The sequence below is a fragment of the Nesoenas mayeri genome (assembly GCF_963082525.1).
Source record: "Nesoenas mayeri genome assembly, chromosome: 7".
NCBI lineage: Eukaryota > Metazoa > Chordata > Aves > Columbiformes > Columbidae > Nesoenas > Nesoenas mayeri.
The window spans coordinates 28,773,104-28,795,134 of record NC_137551.1 but is presented as its reverse complement, the minus strand read 5'-3'; positions in this window follow the sequence as shown (position 1 = coordinate 28,795,134).

Genomic DNA, 22,031 nt, shown 5'->3' with positions numbered 1-22,031 from the left:
GCCCTTGCCCTTTTTATTTGTATTGGAAGTGGCGTATAGCAACTACATAGCTGGTTGAACAATTCCTTTAAAAAGTGGGTAAAAAGGCATTTTTTTAAACTAAATACTCAGTTTGTTAGTTTTCAATCAAATGCTACATTCGTGTCAGAAAGTGTGTCTGCTGTGTTGAGGAAATGTAATCTTTTGGTCAAAACATTAAATTTCAAAGTCTTAAATAGTTAAACCAAGAAACTGTATTGCCATGAGTGTCCAACCCATCTTTCACTTCTCCAGGATGCGACTCCATCACTTCCTGCATCTCCAGTACCTGTTCCTAGTGAGCACCTGGTAGATCGTTTCCTTTCCAGAGAAGCACTAATGGTGCATCATAGAAAATGCATTACCCTCAAAATGCTTCATTTAGAAAGGCATTTGAGGCATTTCAGATACAAGTCCCATGAGGCGTCGTGAAAGTGTTCAATATACTTTCCAGTACTTTCTGTAGTAGTTCCACTGCGTACACTAATCCTTCCAAGTAGATGTCCTCAGTCCTGGGATTTTCTTTCTCATTCTATTGATCCGACAAAGTAATTCAACATATTGTAAACCTTATGTACTCATACAGGCTTTTGCTGGAGGCCAGTAGTTTGAGAAGGTTGAATTTCATTTTGCAGGTGTGAGGGAATTTGTGAGCTCGTTCTTAGTCAATTTTGTATCTTGTTAATTGGTGTTCTATCAGTCTTGTACATGCATCTGGAGGGAATTTGCTCTTTTTATGGTGTGAAAAATAAATGAAATGACATAGAGTCCCCGAGGGACTGTTCATCACTTTTATCCCTTTCACCAGTGTAGTCTTCTGTAAAAAATAGTGATGATTCCTCAGTGGTCAATAATTGTTCCAGAGGTCTGGTGGAGATCCCAGGAGAAACCTCACCTTGTCAGATACATCTGGTGTTAGTTTGCCTCTAGGAACATACCCTGTATATCTGGAGTTGCTTGCAGCATTTAACATTTTCTAGCACAAACTCTGGGTGCACAAAAACAGAACTGTGAGTTGGAGACTAATACCATTTTTCTAAGAAATGGCAAGATGTTATTTCACAGTTTCTGATAATGGGCCCTGCTTTGTGGGACTTCTTCAGAGGAACTTGTGATCACTTTATTTTAAAAGAAAAGTGAGTGATGAGAGGGCACAGAATTTTTGGCAGAGCACATGCTTTATAGTATTCAAAATTTCTCCTCCATGGTAGCAATCGTGTTACAAAGCTATGCGTTTGCCATAGCCAGGCAGTTTAAGTAGCAGGACTTCACTTTTATCTGAATCTACTAGCCAGAAAAGTCAGGTCTCCATGAATACGGTTTAAAAAAATTAACCAGCTGCTGCTGATGGAAGCAAGCATCTGCTAGACGCAGTCTTTATCCTCCTAAATTACATTCCATTCATATAATGCATGTAACTAAGTGTTCAGATACCTCTCAAGTACTTTAAGGTCAAAGAGACCATTACAATTGATGACTTATGCTGTCAATAAGCACATGTATTTCAGTAAGCTCACCACATCCCTTTCAAAAACATTCTAGACAACAACTGCTTATTATGAGTTGTTTTTACTATTTCTAAACCATTTATAATGTGGGGGAGACTAGGAACTTTATATAGACTTTTTCCTTGAAAACTTTTCTTAAGGGATCATTCACAGTGTGTGCATACAAGGCCATTTCATAAAGCTTCAGTTTAAACTGATATTAAACTCCGTGCCGCTTTATAACTAGTCAGCTGAGAAAGAAATTTTGCACAGATTTTTGCAGATAACTGGGCATTTTATTTTCCCTGTATGTTTTCTGCATTTTCAACTCCATTTTTTTTTCTGTTTTATTTACTGGAACATATATCTTGTCAAATCCTCGACTGGGTATGGAAATCTCTTGCTGAACCCCCAAAGAGCTGATTGGTGTGAAGATGCTTTTGTTGGAATGAGCCCCATGTGTAAAATAAAAGCTTTCAGTAGTAATTTCCCTTTTGTTATTCCAGTACATATGGCCAGCACAGCCTCAAATTGTGCAAATTGTGAATATTTCTGATAATTTTTACAAAAATACCCTATATTTGAGTTCATCCAGGACTCATATTTTTTGATGTCTCTCATTTTCCTGTAACTTTTTTCTGTCTTCTGATTTTGCTCCTCAAGCCCCTTGTTTTCTTTCCCATATTAATAGAGACTCTTTATGGATTTCTATTTCTTCTGCATTCCTTTCTTTCCCTTATTTCTTTTTTTTCCTGTTTAGTTCTTCTATTGCTTTTGGGGCCTAAGGTCATAATTTAGTCAGCCTGTTCTGCTGCCAAAAAAAATTATTTCTCTTCCTGGAGAGTAAATAATTCTTGAGCATGTCTGCCTGTCTTTCATCATCATCGTTGTTGTTGTTATTATTATTATTATTCTTTGTCCTACTGCTACCGTGTCCTCTGATTGTTCAGATGAAATGTCTTCCTTCCTCCGACCTCCCTGCATTCTATGCTTCATGCCTTACACTTCTGGGCTGCATGGGATGCAACAGAGTGGGATGTCTGTTGTTGGAGACTGCAAACAGATGATCAACCCCAGGGCCATCTCTTCACGGCTATATAGACAGCAAAACCTTCTCGGCATTTCCCGTGTCACCAGCAATAATTTGAAAATCTGAATTCTCATTTAAAACCTCACACCCCTGCAGAATGATAGCTGTAGTAAATCAGATCCTGACTTGTTTTAATGAAATGTAAATGAGAGCCAGTAGTGGGCTAGAAACAACACAGCAGGTGGAATGAGCATGAACAATGAAGGACCATCTGAGCAGGGGGTCTGGGCTACCTGGAAGATTATAGCAGTTATGAGTTGATTGAGCCTTTGATCATGTGCCTTAATGGACATTTTTATGGTGAATTACCACTCAGTAAGTTTGTTCTCAGGACGGCTGTTAGAGAGGCTTTTATGAACACTTTTGCAATTAAGGGCAACAGGTTAGTGCTCCATTCTTGAGTCTGACATATTTACCTTGTAGGATTCCAGGTAACTCATTTAAAATCTTTATACCTTAATTCTGTAAAATCGCAATGGCAGTCAACCTTTGGCTGACCTTGTCTATTTACATTGTGAAGTTTAGGAGCTGTCTAATTGACCAGCACCTAGGCAACAGTCCTCCTAGTACAGAAACCACAGAAAACATTGAATCTAGAATCCAAATTCCTCTTTTGGTTTGTGATTTCCTAGTGTCATGAATCAAAACCTCTAGTACTGCACTAGAAATTTTGATGATCTGCAGCTTAGTTGGAACTCAGATTGGGATTTTATTCTTGCTCTTGAAACACATCTGGAGTCCTCCTGCCACAAATGACTTCATTGATATACACAGGACAATACTGGAGAGCAAGGACTTAAGAAAAATTTCCAGACTTGAAAAATTTAAGTCCAGGATGCAATAACTGTCAAGAGTTTTTTTGTATAGTTAAAATTCAAAGGAACATCTATGCCTATTTTTTAATAAAGAAACTTAATTATCTATGTGTACCTCTATACCTCTGCTTACCATCCTAAGGAGAGACCCTTCCATCATAGATTTTGACATGCACATTTCTGTTTGCATACATGTAAACAGATTTTTCTCTAGTATTTAGTGTACTGGAGAACAAAGAATATATTATATTAGGGCATATATTCTCCTTTTACATACATACGTAAGCGTATGCAGCCTCACACATGTACACTCTCCTATTGTGGATGTTTTTAAGAAAAAAATCTTTGTGCTATTCACTGCTACTTGGTACCTCTTGATATTTTTTAGCCTTTTGAAAAAAATTAGACCCTCAAAGGCAAAAAATCTCAGAACTGTACAGATGGAGGTTTCTCTTTTAAGGCAAGAATAAAAAGCAGAAGGGATTGCAACAATGTAGGATGAGTATTTCTTATTTCTTTCTCTCTCACTTTCTTTGCAAGAGTCATTCAAAACTAAACCATTGATGAGTAAGTTAACATGGTGGAAAGGGATTTTTAAAATGGATTAAATATCAATTTGAAGTTAACAACCCAAGAATTGGCCAAATCCACAGAGATTTCTGAAACAAACATCAAAAGACACATTTCAGGACAGGTAGTACTAGGAATTAAAAAGGGAATTTGCTATTGATTCTGGGCTGCCTTCTGTGACAGTCCCATTACTGCTCAAGTCTGAGTGGCTTGAGATTTTCCTCACACTGCTTCCCTTATGTATTGTATCTTCATGGTCCCCTTATTGTTCCTTCCCATGTCTTCCTCAAAAATGTTGCTGTTTTCCAGTGGGTAGAATAGAGTGGAGAGTTGCTGGGAACCCTTCAGATAAGGCCTGATCAGCCCAATCAGCAAGCTCAATTGCAAAAAAGATCTTAATCTAAGAAAGGTAGTAAATAGTTTTAAGGAATTTATCCTAGAAAAAAGATATGAAAGGCTTCTGTATGAGTATGAAGTTTCCAGAGCTGATGAGTGAAGCAGAACTTCAAAGTCAATGGACAAGCACAGTGTATTGGCCTTTTGCAGAGTTCATTTGTGCAATACTCTGAGTTTTAGGTGACTCATTGATCTTGCAGTAGTGGCATCAGAGAAGAAAGAGCGATGAGCTTTCTTCCTAGGTTTCAAAACATGGAAAACAGAAGTGAGAAGATTCTGGAAAGAGATGGCTGGCTGGGTAGGGAGTTCTGTAAAACAAAGTGCTTCTTTGGTAGCAGCCATCGATTTTTGCATCATCTTCTATCTCAGTCACAATCTTCTAAAGGTTATCATGCTGGCCAGGCTGATCAGGAAAAGACTGAAGAAACAGCATAGGAAGGAGGGAAAATGTCAAAGACTAATTGTTTTGGCACAAAATTAAGATATTATGGAAAAAAATAAAACACAAAAATAATTAAAAAGACTGGGCTGCATAATTATCCATACTCTAGTATTTGGAACTTTGTTAACAAACAAGTGTAGTTTTACATTTATGAACCCAAATCTGTTTTGATGGGTATTACTCAAGTCTAGCAAGAGTGTTTACATGCTGAAATTATGAAAATCACTATTTATAACCAGTTTAGGAAGGCTCAAATTGGCAAATTGATTTTCTCAGGAATGTCATCATCTGTGCCATTGATAGCTTTGAGAATTATCTTCCGCATTTACAGATCATATTAAAATATTCAAAGAACAATATGGATATTTGTTGCTGCTATCTACTACCAATCACAAAAGCACAGAAGAACAATGTAAACACTTCCTTAAAGATCCCTTTGTGAGGCTTAGAGTGGAAATTGTTGCAGGGAGACAGGCACATTCAAAGTTTCACACTGATAGTACTAAAATACCCTTTGTAGCACACAACAATTATATTGCATTCGACACTGCGGAATTCTATATTATGCTTTATATTCACAGTCAAAGAGAAACTGATCTGGAAACTGTGAGTGAGGTGTGCATGATCATGTCCTCTATGCAAACAGAATAAATTCAAAATTGTTTATATTTGTAACTCATGCTTTAAAAAGGTCAGATTCTCAGAGAAGCAATTATGAGCAAAATTTGCAGGGAGACAGCATTTAAATGGAAAAATGTAAAAAATAATTTAGACTTGTTTATGAACATTTTAATAAATGTCAAAAATCACATACTTAGAGGAAAAAGCTATATTGCTTTTAAAAGACCCCAACTCTGCTTAGAATGAAAGGGAAGATAGCCAAATCTAAATGTGTATGTGTATGTATATATGAGTGATACATGGAAGCAAAAATGCACATGTAGAAATTCGTAGTCACCAGACGTAAATGTAACACCAACATTTTTATACTTTTTTACAAGTATATAAAAAACATGAGAAACATAACAACAACATTATTGCATTACTGCCACTGGAATACAGTTTAGTAAGGATTTCTGTTCCGTGTCTCAGAGTCAATGAATATTAATATCAGATGGTGATCACAAGGAAGAAATAATTTCAACTCCAACAAAATTCTAGGATAGTGTCAAGCGGAACTTCTAAAATCAGCAGATACAGATAGCTTACAGCTAAGGAAAAAAGAAAGAGCAGCAGTCTGTGACCATTAATACTGGTTGATTTTAGGAAGGCAGAGTGTATCCCAGAGAACTTGAATAAAATCAGCACAATACAAATATTTGAAACCAACAAACAACAACAAAACCACAAAAAACCTAAACAAACAAAAACAACAGGATGATTTTAGATAATTACAAGTTTTTCAGCCCACCATCAGTCTGGGGCAAAATAAAGGCATGACTGACACATGACTCTAGTAATAAAAGAGGTAATGAGAGGGAAATAAGAAATGCCAATCAACATATTTTTATGAAAAAGGGCCTTGTTTAACTGAATTGCTACTATATTCCAAAATGAAATTTCATGTCTGTTTTATAAATGTAATATTGTTGAAATAACAGACTTTTCTTATATATTTGGAATGATACTCAGATGATGTATTGATTTGTAAGCTAGAGTGATACAAAGTCAACAGGGCACACATGGAATGCATTGAAACCTCATTAAACAATGGATCAGAAAATTTAATAACAAAAAGAGGATTTTTGTCAAATGTCTGTGTTTCCCATAAGAGTCTACTCAGTCATACACTATTCAACAAATATATCAAGAACTTGGAAACAAAAATTAAAATGTAATTATGGATTAAGTCTATAAATAACACAGGCTTGGGGGAACTTGGAAGGGAACAGATTGGTGAGTGATCTGGCAGTTTGAAGATATCAAACAAACAGTATGTGTTTCAGCTGAGCCAAATCTAAGTTTGTATGTCTGAAAAAATAAAAAAACCCAAAATATGCGCATGGCATGGAAGAGTTCTGAAGGCAGTGGTGGAAGGAAGTCGTGGGGGTCGTAGTCTTAATGCTCACTGAGTGTGGTTCAAAAAGCTTGTGTGATCTTTGAATGTTTAAATGTGAGAGAACTCAGCACGAGTAGTGAGGTTAAATTATCGCTGTGTTTGGCACTGGTGAGATTGCTGCTGGAATACTGTTTGGTTCTTGTGTCTATGCTTCAGATGGATATTGATGAATTGGAAGGGATTCAGACAAGAACCATGTGAATGCTTACAGGCTTGGGAAATGTGCCTTGTGAAAGACTCAAGCAACTCTATTTAGTTATCAGAGAATACTTAGAGGGCTGACCTGATTGCAGTCTAAATATATCTGCAGGGGGAACAGAAAGGGCAGAAGGAATAAATTTGATAAGGCTCTGCAGTGTAACAAACAAAGGTGAAACTATGACTGGTAGTTCAAACAAGACAAATCCAACTGGAAATGAGGCATGAATTCAAATAGTGAGCAAACTAACCGCTATAACAACTTGCTAAGAGCTGCAGTAGATCTGCTATCATTGGAAGTTTGAAATTCAACACATTGGGTTTATCTTTCCTAAAGAGAAAAAAAAAAAAAAAAAAAGAAAAAAAAATCAAGAAAACAGCTCTCTGGTCCATGGATTTAGTATCAAAATGAGTAGCATGAAGAACTGTGCCTTGTGTTATGCATATCACACTAGACAGTCACTGGGGTCCTTTCTGCCCTTATGAAAAAAGGCTATGAATCTTTTTCTCCACACTGACTTTCGGGGATGAAATTGAGCCAAAAGAAATAGACCCAGAATATAAAGTAAAACCCTCTAGCAGTGACTTCCATTAATTTCTGGAATGGTCTCCCAAGAGGAGAAGTCAGGGCTGGCAGGAGGAAGGGCCCTTGCTAGATTATTTAAAAGGGAGGTGGTAAATAGAAAGGAAAAAATATCTCAACATTGAGACAGCTACCAGGGTAATAAGCTCAGGCATCTTTTCTTACCCTGTTTTTTAAACTGCTGAGCATTTAACTGCGCTACAGCTGGAAATGAAACATAGTGTCTTCAGAATTTGCTTTATTCCCCAAAGCTGTCCATCCCAATGTTTTCTTGTCCTTTTAGGAGAAAGGAAGTCCACCTTTCCAGGCTCTAGGGGTGACCACTGTTCTCACCACTACTTTACAGCTTGAATTGTAAACAGCCTGTCTTTTAGGGGGACATTAAAGCAATGTGTCTGGTTCAGCCCTGTAGAACAATGTCTGAAGTGCATTGCTCTCAGTTTATACCTCAATGGGTAACCATTATGGAGGAAGACAGGTTATTTCAGTTAAAAGTAAATATTCCTACAAAAAGAAACATATACATTTTCTACAACCAAATTTCTGCAGTGGTCTTGCAGAATCTGGGAATGAAAAACCTAAATAACTTTAAGATAGGTCCTAATATTCTCATCAAGTGATTACCTGCAGAATAAAAGAACTGGTGCAGCTAAGATTCTTTAAGGTTCTGTGTTTCTGTGAAACATGCTTCCATTTCTAACCTTGCATTACATATTCCTCTACTTCAGGAAGTCTCTAGTGGCTGTGTATTTCATATACAGTATAAACCCATAAGTCTAGTGCTGTCTGTCGTATTTAGAAACTCACTGCTCTCATATTCATGACACATCTGTCACTCAAACCTGCTCATAAATCCAAATTCACTAATAGGAGTCCTGCATGTTCCTATTTATCAAGGAACAGAATGGTGACCCTGAGCATGGAAGTAAATGGCAGCAATAATGCAGGTGCAGCTTTATAAATTTGTAAAAATTCTGGTGTACCAGAAAGCTAAAATTTCAGAGTTGTTAAAAACTCCTCAAACCCTGCATGTTAATGGTAATCTTTTGCAGTGAGAGGGGAATTAATTTCTCTAAAAAAATTAAGAAGACAAAAACCTGTTTATTTTCCCCCAGTGCATGACCACAAAGCCTGAAAATATGTTCAGTTTTTCTGATCCCCACAATATAAATTGCCATAACTTTCAGGTTTTTCTCTGCTCATTTTTTATCTTGAAGCAATCAAAACAAACCAAGCAAACCAAACAATGAACCAACAACAACACAACAACAAATTTTTCTCTGAAAAAGAAAAATCAGTGTTATTATAGTCCATGTTCAGTCTGTGACAGTCATTGAATTTCAGGGATTCTGAGTGTTGGTGGCTCCTTCCAAAAGCAATGGGACATCTATGAGGAGAAACTTGGGATTTTACCCAGAGCTGAGATTCCCTGAATGAAAGTTAAGAAAGTGCTGAGCAATATTTCCTGTAACTCACAGACACTGTTATTCTTTAACCCTGGACTCCTGAGCTTGCTGAGCTCTGCTGGCTTGTGCTCCAGGGAAAGTTACAGTAGTTCCAGTGTTTTCAGCTAATTGACTGGGGTTATGGCAGTAACTTGCTGTTGATGAGGTTTAATTGAAAATGCAAGGCTTGCTGCATTAACACCATGTTCTGAGCATAAGCAGAGTGCTCACCACAGCCGACTGCATCGTGAGCTAATGCCAGCTCTCCTTCAATCCCGAGAGGGAAAAAACATGGCCTTTATGAACAACAAGAACAACCAAATAACACTGAGTAATACCTGAAGGGGGTGGGGAAAGTAAAGGCTTATGGTCTTTGTGTGTGCAAATGTTTTTTTGTCCTTTTCAGAGCAAGTTTAAGTCACTTCAGAGTGGCAGGTGGGTAGGTCACCTTGTTCACTAGACCCCAGCATTAGGATTGGATTTGGCTCTAGCTGAGAATCAGTGTAACTCAATACCCATCAGATAGTGGTGACACTTAGGTGTGGTCCTGAATATTTTTCTGTCTCCTTTCTAGAGAAAAGTGAGGATTTAGATACCAACAAGCCTCAAACAGTCAGCTAAGGAACACAGCTGGTTTCAGGCTCCCTGCACAGGAGCTCTATTGTATGGGGACATACTGGTTTTGCTCCATGGTAACTCTGGAGTTTCTGCCTCATGCAGTTAAAATTTATGTGATTAACACCATCTCAGTGAGGATGAAGCTCCTTAGGGGGTAGGATGTTGCAATGTGGAGTGCAGCAATACCAAAATATTTTAGAAGTCTGAGCTTTAGCCAACTACTTTTCAAGGACAGGGTATTCTCAACTCACACCCAGTGTCTCTGCAGCAAATGCATCTCTGACTCATCAAAATCTTCCCTAAGCCAAATTGATTATTTTTTTGCTTGCTTTTTTTTCTTTCACTTTGGCCACTGAGGCCAAACAAATAAATGTGATTTCCCTTACCAGCAGGCAATTTATGATGGTTGTGTGGCAGCTCGATGATTTGGAAGGTGACTCTCTTCTTAGGGGGCTTTTCTCCACAATGCTGGGGACCAGCTTTGTGGAGCCTTCCCATTGCATCCAAAGCAGTTAGAGCAGAGCTGGGAAGGATTCCCTTTGTTCACTCACCTCAGATCTCTTGTTTCTAAGTGTTTTGTGTAATGCACATCTATCCTGAATCTTGCTCCTCATGTCTTGGTTCTTGTTATATATTTGGGATAGATCTAAATGTAGTCCTTTCAGACTTAATCCCCATATTTTCTGGAGTGACACAGTGAAAAGCTGACAGCTTCTGGTAAGCCATACTGTATTTTATCACCCTTCTTGACTGCAAGGAAAAGAAAATTATCACAACTTAGGTTTCCCTGCCCTTCTCCTTCTCCTTTTTTATAGGGTATCCTACCAGTCTCCTCAGAGAGACACATCTTTGCAGATAAATGGTGCTTGCAGAAATATACAAAACTATGTCTTTTTGATACTAAGTCTGACTTTTTAGAAGTTATCCTGTGGTTTAGTCTGGGCCTTGAGCATGTTTAGAGGCAGATTCCTACCACAAAGCTTAGAAGCAGAACTGGAGTCTAAAGCTGGTACATAAGAAATACCTCTCTGTATGGGCCCACTTCCAAGGATATGAAACATTTTCAAATCATGCATTACATTTAGATTCAGATTTAAAATACTCAAAAATGTTAGTTTACTAAATATTTTCCTTTACACTCAGGCTCTATATGCTATATATAGTACAAAAGACTGTCTGCTTAATCATGTACAATTCTATTTTTAGCTCAGGAAACCTTATGTTTCTGTTTTCCTGATTGTGCCAGCACTGATCACAAATCTGCTTCATGGTATGCTTATAATGATACTGTGCTTCAGTTTCTGTACAATAAGAAAGTCCTCACAGCATTAATGCCTCAGAGACTAAAGCATGACAAGGGTTATGGATGTAAGGATGGGAAGATAGGGACAAGGAGACTAAGAATGAGAGGAATCACAGAGAAAAAAAATTGCTGGAAGTCCTAAAAACTAAGTGGCTTCCTAACAAATGTGAAGAGCACTGGTAGTGAAAGGAATCTGCCCTCCCTTTTTCCATCTATTTTCCAGGTGGCAGATTGATAGAGATTTTCATTCTCCAGCTGTAAATCTGAAGTCATATACTAGGGCACACTCACAAAAAAAATCACTTAAAAAGAAAATAATAATCCTATTTGCTGGATAATTAACAGAGAGTAATATCATTCTGTGCTTTATATTTTCATTGAAATCCTTTATCTCACAGCAGTATGGACAGAAAATTTATTTCAATTATACAGCTATGCATGTCTTTTATATTAGGTGGAAATGTTTCAATAGATGTTTCAGTTATCCGTTTATTGATCTTAATGTATTTTTAATATGGAGGCACCGGTCTCTGCTAACTGAGATATGTCTGCTTTTCCCTAGTTGAGTTCTACAAATTAAAAGTAACTCCTTTTCTCTTCCAATAAGTAGTATATGGTGGGCTTCTGTCTTGTGGGCAATGCCTGCTATGAGCTGCCTTTTAATTTATGAGATTAATCTGTGTTCACAAAGGGAGATCTGAATGTGAGTAGCAGAATTTGGCTATAGAGTGCAGAAGAAATGAGATCAGAGAGAAGTGTTGACCTAGGACATTTTGCTGGGGTGGACCTCCTTTATTTTGCCCTGTATAGGAGGCCACAATCCTCTATATGACCTCTAAGGATCTATCTGAGGATCCTTACTTGGGAATGGTGACATCCCATGTTCAGTCTATTTTGAATAAGTTAACACTTTTCAGTGTTTGTGATTATATATACTTAATTTAGATAGCTGAGTGTGGGAAGATTTTCTTATCACCCATTTTGACTATGCTTTCTTCTCTCATGGGGCCTGATTTCAAATGCTTTTTATCCCAGAAATTCCAGAGGGATGGCCTCTGGGCCCAAATGCGCCTCCCATGAAACACTGGATATCTACCTGCTACAAGCATTTCTAGTTACTTGGAAAACTATTAAAAATCAGTGAGGAATTTTCTTTTAGCCTTCTGGTATAGATGAGAATGATAAGGACAACATTCTGCATTGTTTTTCAACATGGATATTTTGGTCATTAGACTGCTAGGTTAACAGGAAACCTTCATCCTGTGATGACCTGGTTTACTCCAGCAGTTACCTTTATATTTCATGTCTTGTTCTTTCTGTTGGTCAATGGGAATTATAATTCCTGTTTTGTAAAATGTTTTCAGATAACCAGTTCTGTGAAAGGGCTATGGATTGATCATAGTTATTTCCTATGCTAAGGTTCTCAAAGGAGATATCCCTTCTCCAGGCAAAACTGAGACCTGATTGTGCTGAAATATCTTTGAAAATATCATCTTTGATAGGGTCAAGGACGTATTTCCAGGAGTCCCAACATGACACAGTAGCAATGAAAACAAAAATGTGATGAGATTTGATGCACAAAGGCAAAACACAATAAGAAAACCCCCCAAAGAAAGTATTATTCATACAGGAGACAGCAATCACAAGGAACAGTAGCAGTAAAGAAAATAATGAAAGGAAGATGGCTGCTTGTCTTTCACCTTGGCAGACTGTGAACAATGAGTGGAGCCAAGGAGGAAATGAAGGAAATTGTAAGTGCAAATGACAAACTCAACATCAGGAGAAATATGGGAAGTGTTAGAAGTGCTAAGCATGAAACTGGAGGGTGGTAAAAGACATGAAAGGTCCTTTGAACGGCACACCAACCAACACAGTAATAACTGTGACAGATTTTTGAGTGTAGTGAATTTGCTTAAGTAGATGGAGATATTGTTTCTTGTTGTTACTTTTTGCCCCCTTCTCTTCACTTTCCAGAATAATGAGGACAAAAAAATGGGGGGAAGAGCTTTTCATCATAGAGAAAAGATATGTCCCTTGTGCATTATCTTTCACCTGCTCAGTTCCAGCCTGGAGGTTGCTGTCAAGTATTTTTGTTCTCTAGTCAGACATCTTTAAACAGGGAGTGATTCATCAGGACAGCGGGGTGGCTGTGACCATCCTTTGCCCTGTATGAATCCACTGGATAACCACCTTGCCACTGGGAGCAATGAGCCTGTTGTTTGGCAGTAGCATCATCCCCAGGGAGGCTCCAGGGAAATAAAAGAGATCTTCCATTTGCAACCCAGAGCACTTCCACATAGGAAGCTGAGGGAAAGAGCCTATTTTTCACCCTCACCAACTCAATGGTGTTGTGTTGATACACCTGTCATCTATCCTAGTAGTTGTATACTGCAATGGATTTTCTTTTCTAATCCTGTCATCTCCTAGTTTGTATCAGTTTCAGTCTTATGCTGATTATTATTGTAGAGTTTATTCCTCCCCATGCTGATATTTTATGGAGCGTTGACATGCTTTGCCACCTTAATGCAGGACTGGCTCATGAGTCAGGGTGTTAATATCCTCATTTATACTTACACAAAGCTGGGAATACATTTCTCTTCAGAGAAATATGCCAGCAGGGTGTAAAAAGGATAATTTTCCTACGTAGTATAAAAATGATCTTTCTTTGTTCTGTGAACTTGGGGGTCTGGATGCAGAATGTGAGAGCATGTTCTTGCAAACTGAAAAAAAAAAAACAACAACCCAGGATTCAAAGAACTTGCTCTCATCTCATCCTAGGGAGAAATAAGAGCTAGTGCCCCTTATATAATTAGTTGACCCACAAGTGCAAGGCAAAAGGTGGGAGCACCAATATATGCATCTATAAAATAGAGTTTTTTATTAGTAAAATGTCATATTAATTGTCATAAAGATGCTTACAGAGGGAAAACAGCATGTCGCACTTGGTAATACACTAAATTAAGAACTGAGAAACACAATTCATTCTTAACTCTTCCTATTTGTGTGGCTTTGGCAAATTTCCTTCTGTCTTTTAACCTGTGTCCCTCTACCTCAGCAAGTTCCTTTGTAATCTTCAGGTTCACTAAACACAACACAAAAAAAATATGCAATTCCATTGATGAACTCGACATCATGCTGTGATACACGTAATAATGCAATTGAAAGGATAATTATGCCTTTGTGTTAATCCTCTTGTAAGAAAAAAAAATATAATCTCCCATAACAGAATGTATAGGCTATTAACTTGTTCCTATATCAGTCTTTTAAAAGATGTTAGCCATGGAGCATTAACAGATACATTTCTCATAGTTTTGTGATTAGTTTTCCCAAAGTTATTGAAAAAAATGTATCTACATGAGCAGAGGTGGAAGTTTTATAACTATAAAACTTTCAGATCTATAAAAATGACATATTTATAATTGAATATTCCTAGGGCATTTGCTCCTTTATCACATGCATATTATAAAGATGACATGATATAATATCTGTGTACAGTGGTGGAAGCATTTGTGTATGTGTCTGCGTGTATATTAAGCATACTAGTATCATTCTAGAGGGTGACAATACTGTGCTGTTAGCTCTCCAGCAACTAGCTAGAGAAGGGATCCTTCAAATTGTGGCAGTGATTCACACAGAGAAGGCAGCAAGAGCAGAAAAAATCCTGGATTCTGCTAATTATAAACAAATAAAAATTACAGACAGAGGAAAGAGGTGAAAGGTTCAGAAAAAACTCAGGAGTATGGAGACACCAACCAGAGACCCAGCCTGTTGCTGCATCATGCATTGACAGAGGGAGCTGATGGATACCTTCTGCTGAAGACCTACCCAGATGGAGGAATGGGTGTGACTAAGGGAAACATCCTCACTGTGCCTGTGAATGCCTTGTGGATTTCAGCATGCAAGCTGGTGCTGGAGCGAGCCTTTGAAGAAGGACACTTCAGATACAACAGAAGACCTTCTCTGTGAGAAGGTCTAAAAAGAAGGAACTCACTGACTGTGGAGGATAATCTTAAGACAGCCCAGGCTGCCTCTTATTTTATCTGGGATCCCAGAGTACTCAGTAGGTCATGGAACAAAGAGCAGTAAACATGGTATATACAGTTTTGGAAAACTGATATATTTAGACAAACCAAGACTGAAGGTGGCAAGGTTTATTAACCAAGTTCTGCATCAGTATGAATATTGGCTACTGGGTGTGAGAGTAGTACTTAGAAATGCATTTGGACTTTGGTAACATACATATATGCTTGGCTTTCTTTGGTGACACAAGTAAATTCTGTCCTCTGTCCCTTGAAGTAACTGCTAATCTGGCTGATTTTCAGCTGAACCACTTTTCCATTCTGATTCTCCACCTGGCCTCACAAATTCTCAGGCTGGCATCATGGATGGTGCACAGGAGTAAGAGCAAGCAGACACAAGTATCAAAAGCTGCTTAGGCACTACTGACACCAAGTTCTAACCATTGCTAGATGAAAGACTTACCATGGCCTCTTTTGGTACAGTTGGAACCTGACAGGAGGGTTCTCTAAAAGGTGTCTTTGCCAAGGTAGGAAGATGCTTTTGATGAGCTCTTCAGAGTTAAAAGAAATAGTTAAAAGTGAGGACCCTTTACTTTCTGCAGAATTATGAACTCATTTTGTATTTTGAATATACCAGCAAAGTCATCCTCTGTATTTTGAATAACAGTCGTACAGTGTGAGTTCATATTAACATCATTGTCACTTCTGCCACTACCTCCTTGCCTTTGGGAACATGCTAGAAACCGAACTGCCTCCTGCTACCACTTCTTTGAGAGGACCAGACTCTTTCTCCTTAATAGGAAATTAGTGTCTGTATTTTTCTTTCCAAGATAAATGTATGTAAGTGTCCATCAAATTCTCACTTAAATCCGTGTCTCTGCAGCTATTGATGTTTGGAAGGATGTCACCTTGCTAGAACTGGTGCTGTGTTGTATTTTTCTTTTCTATTGGGAATGGGCTGCATTCTAATTTAAGAACCTCCATAATTTCCTTAGCTGTCATCCCAAATGGCCTTTTCCAAATGCTATGATCAATGTCAACCTCCCATTTCCAATAAAGGAAGTTCTGAACTCAGGAGTGCCAACTAGAAAGGATGAGTAAGAAATCACAAAGCACTGAAAAAAAAAAAATGCAAAAGCAAAAAGCAAAGGAAAAGCCTGTGTCATTATACAGCTGCAGTAATCTGTGGCATGTGTGGTCTCTACTAATTACCAGCTAGCATAGAAGCTTGTTTATGGATGGAGTGAAGATAGCAATTGCTTACTGTTAATGCCTTAGCAATCGTAAAACTAATTGTACCCCTCCCTAAATGTAAATATTTAACAGCAAGTATCTTCTCAGCCTTTTATTCATCTGTTTATCATTTTAGAAACAACTGGTTTATCTGGGCATGGGCACATCTGAGCAGGAAAAACAAGCAATAATTACAGAAATAACAGATGTTCCAAACAGTCTGCACCAGGGGAATTTCTCCCTGGAAGTCTGCAGAGGTTTTGCCCTTATTTTTTACAGCATCTGTTAGAACAATTGGATTTCCCAGGGATAATGCCCATTGTAAGGTCTCTGAAAGTACCATGTGCTTGGGATAAGAGTCAGTTCCAGATTAAGACATGTTGATTTCGGTGTCTGTGCATCTAACTGTTGACTGAGTGTCTCTGCAGTCAGTGGAAACATCATCAGTACAGGGAGTGGAGACGAGAGAGCTGTTCAGCTGGCTGAACATAGGTGTGAACTTCAGAGGGAGGTGAGCACCCTTCCATACTCAACAGATGCTATTGACTACATCTCTGTAAACTCCAATGGAAATATAAGCTCCTGTGTCAGCCCAGTTTTGTGGGAAATAGAGGCATTTGAGATGTTAGGGTATTCAAGACATCCACATGTAACTGGTACAAATCCAGACCTGCACTACCCCGAAGCAGCAGCAGGAGTCCAGGAAGAACAGCACAGCTGAAATGCTTCTACTTTGTACCAAATTCCACCTCTAATCTGGAACTGAATATCCCATGTAGGGTTTTACTATCCTGACCTTTCTGATGGTTTTGGGTTCAAAACACTCAAAATGGTATTCATCTAAATATCTACAGTGTAGATGTCTACCTCTTAGGCTGGACATCCTGTGTTCTCTCTGGAGTTTCTGGACAGAAGGAGTACTTTGAGAATATGTTTCATCCATCCTATTCTGAAGGAATATTTTAAAATTAAAGAAATCATAATATAAAAGTATATGTTTCTCTCCAGTGTTTGTAAAAAGAGTCTAAACAAGTAATTTGAAAGTAGAAACATACTAGTTTGAAACACAAGATGATTTTCATGGCACCAGGTTAATGAAGCATTTGTAACTGCACCAAGTGCCTAGGTTCTTATTAAATCAGTGGTGCTGTTCTAAGTGCAGTCAGCTGGGTATGATCCATGAATTCATCTGCAAATTGAGAGAGGTATCTACTTCAGGATGCAGCAAATAATTTCCCAAACTCCAAGGCTGATACTGAACAGTTTTCATTGGTTATAAAGAGAGGAGAAGGTCTCAAACTGTACTGAGTCTTATGAATTCTGTTACACATCATCTTTTTGAGCAACTAATTTCTGCTCCTGTCAATAAGTCTTAATGCTTTTTAGCAGGTAATAAAAGCCTAAATACTTCTGTACTATGGAGAGATGAAGGTTGCCTCTTCAGTCTCTGACATTCATAATTTACAAAAAAAATATTATATAGCTTTCTTTTTAAAAAATATCAAAAATTGATACACATTTTTTAGAACACAATTACTTTTTGGAATCAGAGGCTTCAGCAGGCATCAAGCTGAGAAACAAGTTCTTTAACCTTCTAGTCAAAGCACCTGGATCGAAAGGAATTTCCACTGTACATTTTCTTGTGGAGAAAAAACAAACAAACAAACATTTGTTGAAACATATGTTGTGGTTCAGTAGGACTGAGCACATAAATGGCTGTGTTTGCATCTCAAAGAGAAATTTACATCTTAGTGGGTCATTGCAAGCAACTTATACGGAGCACAGGCAGGATTTTTTTGAAGAGGGAGGACTACATTAACAAGTGTCACTTGTAGAGAAGGAAAAGGTTAGATGAGAAGGTGCTGCTGGATTTTTCCCCAAGTTTTTGGATTGCATGGAGGGGTTTCTAGCTTGTCAGGCAGCCAGTCCACATCCTACTGAGTTCACTAAACACAGAAAGCTGCAGTGAGAAGCAGCATAAGTTGCCTCTCAGAGCAGCTCTAGGGTGCTTGTAGCTATTAGGAACTCTTGGAGAATCTTTTGAAGACAGAGAGTTTAGAAAGAAGTGGCCTATTCCCTCACTGCTTTTGCCTAAGCAGAGCAAACTTCTAAACCAGCTCACCTGTGATTCTGTGATCTGCATGGCCATGAGGGATCAGGAGATGCCTGATTGCTGTCTGCCATATAGAAGCTCTGGGAAGGGAGCAAGAATGGTTTGGAAAGGTGTCCATCAGGACACTGGAGACAGAGACAGCACATTGGACAACACTGGTGGTTTTGGAAGGGGAGTGGAAAACTGACTACTTGCCCCATGAGAAGATTCGATGCTTTCAGCTGATATCCTTATCTTTTAAAATCATGTTCCAATTGGTGACACGTACTTGGACAATTAGCTCTGAAAAGCAGGAAGTATCATGTGCAATAGTAGATTGTAATCATAAGCTCTGCAAATTAACAGAATTCATCAGGTGGCCTTCAGTGATAGGTACCAATTCCATCCAATACTGGAGACAGTGTTGTGTCATTTTATTCCTATGCAGTTAATTTAGATTAATGCTTTTTATTGTTGGTTGTCAGCTTTGATTGATTGCACAGTAAAGTAACATTTAATTTCCCTTCTTCCATTATTGCACTTTGTGAGAAAAAAATACGAATGAATTCACATGTTTAATTGGAGCATAGAAATATTGGTTTGGGCCCTGGTTTCAAGAACAAGCATTGAGAGCTGTGTAAAAGCACTGATTGGGTTACTGAATGTGTTAGTGTAAATCTGTAATTGTTTGTTCTTTCTGTCTGTAGCGAGTAGTTTGACAGAAGTTGTTTTTCATTGCCAGTTTATCACTTTCTAGGATTCTGTAAATATCTGCAGAAAGAGCAGTCATATTCCTGCAAAGAGATTTTTCCACTGCCTCAATTTCTGCTCTCTCTCTAAATTAATTTCCCTCTTCTGTATAATCTTAATCTCACTCTCTCTGACCTATCCACAGAGAAGGGAAGAAAGCCTGAGAACGAGGGCAGGTGTAAGAAGTTAGTGCATGTGCAAACTTAATTGGATACAAGGAAGAATGTCAGTCCTAGAAGCTGATCAATCCATCAGAGCTGGCAAATACCCCCATGGACTTTTATCAAGGATGAAAAATGAACAGCACAGGAATGTCTTTTCTAGTCTTTTTCTAGCTGAGCAGGGAAACAGTTTCACTCTTCTCTCCTGCATCTCAAAATGTCATTTTGGTAGGCTCTGTAATGCTGAAGGACACCAGTGGTATTTGATCTGGTCAGACTCCTGGATGCTATACGGGGTTGAGTTCAGTAGAATAGCCAGTTAAACTGCTTGAAGTAATGAGGGAGCTTCAGACCTTGAAACCACTGTCCATAGCACAAGGCTATAGATAAGTCAGAATAAATTATTTGGAGTGAGGTGTACCTTCTGCAGAAAGTGTGGAGAAGATATTTCAGGTCTGTAGGCTGCAGGGCTTGGGAAAACAGGAAAGCTAGAAAGAAGACTAGCAAGGGGATAGTAAGAGGAAAATTTGGTGGATAAAAGCCATAAACTGACAGGTTTTCTGATTTCTGTCAGTGATTTTTGACCAAGGACACTACTTACTTTGGTTTATTGCTACAGTTCTCAGGAAAGACAGAGCCTGGGTGCATGCTTTTTAAAACAGAAGAGCATACACTGAGGAGAGTACCAGTCTCATATCACTGGTGATTTTATTTTTCTCTCAGTGCAGATGAACCTCCAGCACACCATATAATGAATCACAGTCCAAAACATAAGGAAAACAGATCTGGGTTGAGCAGACTCATTCACAGTGAAACTGTTTGTTCAAGATGCTAAATACCTTCAAAATGAACCCACGCCCTCATTTTCTTAAGAACTGGAAACCAGGATTAATATCTATGCTGATCTAACCTGAGTGTTCCTAAATCTCATTTTTAAAAGTTTCTTTTTCAAAGACAAATGTGTTGTAGCTATTATATTAAAAACCAAAACCAAACAAGCAAGCAAACCCCACCACTAAACACGGTGCCCAACAATCGTGTCTGACCAGATTTGGAGAATCTTGCAGAGGAGATGCTGCTCATCATTACCCACTCTGCACTCTTAGAGCCCTTGTACTAGCAGCCACTAGACAGATCTGAAATGCTAAATTAGCAGATTTCCTCATGTCATGGTAACATTCTTCTTGTTAACTCTTTCCATTTGTTTCATTTTTCCCTGAAATAAATTTAGTTCTGGTAAACATTCCTGTAAAAGGCACCATGACAAAATGCAGATGTCTGTTGTGTCTAAGCACAAGAGAGGCTCTGCTAATTATACAGGGCTGTGCTGTGTTTTATGAACAGTTGTAAGGGCAGGCTTAGGGATATTGGGTATTGAAGCAAGAAGTGATGAGGCTGTGAATGCTGTCCAGTGGGACAGGCAATGAGACATGGCATGATGTGGCATATACTCCTCCATCTTGTAGAGTCTGAAGAACTAAGGGTGATTTCAGAAGATTAATTTTTTTTTATTTCCTTACTCTAAAAGTGCAGAAAAATCTATTGCAGTCTATCAGGGAAAAGCAACATATTCCCATCTACTTCTACCAATGGATAAGGAGTCTGCAGCTTAGGAGGGGGTAAGTCCATGAGGAGTTCAAAATCCCGACTACTTTCTCCTGTGTATATTAAAAATTTCCTTAGAAGACAGTTTCTTAGTCACTTTGGAATTTTTTGCTGCAATCAAGTCATTTTTATCTCTGGTCAATGAGTTCTGTTGTTATTGGAATGCAAGCCATCAAACCTGTCTGGTCTCTTTTCTCCATAAAAAGTGAGCCTATGGTTTTCAAAGTGGAAACTATAAGCCTTAAATCAGTACTTTGCTAAAAGTGCACTGGCAAGAGGATTCTGTAAAGTTTGGAGGTGAAAATGGCAGCTACCTGGAAAGTTATTTTGTGAACTCGAGTTGATATAAGGCAGATAATTCAGGAAAGGATTAGGCACTTACATGAATATGAATATGAATAACATCAGCAATTGCACTGGCAAAGAGAAAATTTAGAGGGGTTATCAATCCTTATGCTTCAGACCAGGAGGTCATTTCTGGGAAGAAATATTTTCCTACCTATATAGCCCTTAATCCTCAAAAGCCTCAATGTGTGACACCACCCTTTAAAGCATTTCTGAGTGACTTGGAAGGAGAGGCACAACAAAATTCAGGGTGAGGAGGGATGAGTTTCTTTAGGAGGTTAGGAAGGCAGAAGGGCTGGCAATTCCCACTGATCTCCACTAGTCTTGAAGCAGAGACTTAACAGTTCAGCTGTTTTTCTAGGAAACACCTAAATGTGAATTGCTGTTGCCAACTGAAGGGCAATAGATCTTTAAGTGTGGTGAGGGTCTCTTCCAGGTTTTCCTCAGGGTTAAATACAGGAAACGTTTTCACTTCCCACCTTTTGCCCAGTGAGCATTTTGCTAAGTCACCACTAAATCATGAAGCACTGGGAATGAAGTCCTCCCTTGATCCAGCTGTACACATCACCACCTGAATTACAAGCTCCACATCTAGATACTGGCTACTTCTGTCCTGCTCTTCCCACTGCAGCATTACACTCTTTGGGGAAACAGAGTCACTAACAGTTTGCACAACTGTGGTATTAAATCAATACAGAAAAATTTATGGAAAGACTAAGAGAAACAAGTTTATACTGTAATGACACCTTAAATAGTCATTTTCTGTTGCCTTTCTCAGAAGGCACAGAAGAAGGTTTTATCT